Source organism: Etheostoma spectabile, chromosome 9 (assembly GCF_008692095.1).
Source record: "Etheostoma spectabile isolate EspeVRDwgs_2016 chromosome 9, UIUC_Espe_1.0, whole genome shotgun sequence".
In the NCBI taxonomy this organism is placed as follows: Eukaryota; Metazoa; Chordata; class Actinopteri; order Perciformes; family Percidae; genus Etheostoma; species Etheostoma spectabile.
Window position 1 is genome coordinate 33,226,013 of NC_045741.1, and position 290 is coordinate 33,226,302.

Here is a 290-nt window from a genome sequence, read left to right on the forward strand (position 1 = left end):
TGTCTATGGTGAGCAGCCGTGCAATGCATTCTGGAGTGTGTGGAACCGTTTGAGGGGCAGGGGCGTCGATGTCAGGAGTCTCACTGCCAGCTGAGGACGGTGCAGAGTGCAGAGTAGAGTAGAGAGAGTGTCAGAGTATCAGAGATATCAGAGTATGAGTATCAGAGGTGTCAGAGTTATACAGAGTGCAGATCAGAGTGTCATACAGAGTAATCAGAGTATCAGCGTACAGAGTTCAGAGTTCAGAGTATCGAGTCAGAGTATCAGAGTATCAGGATCAGAGATCAGAT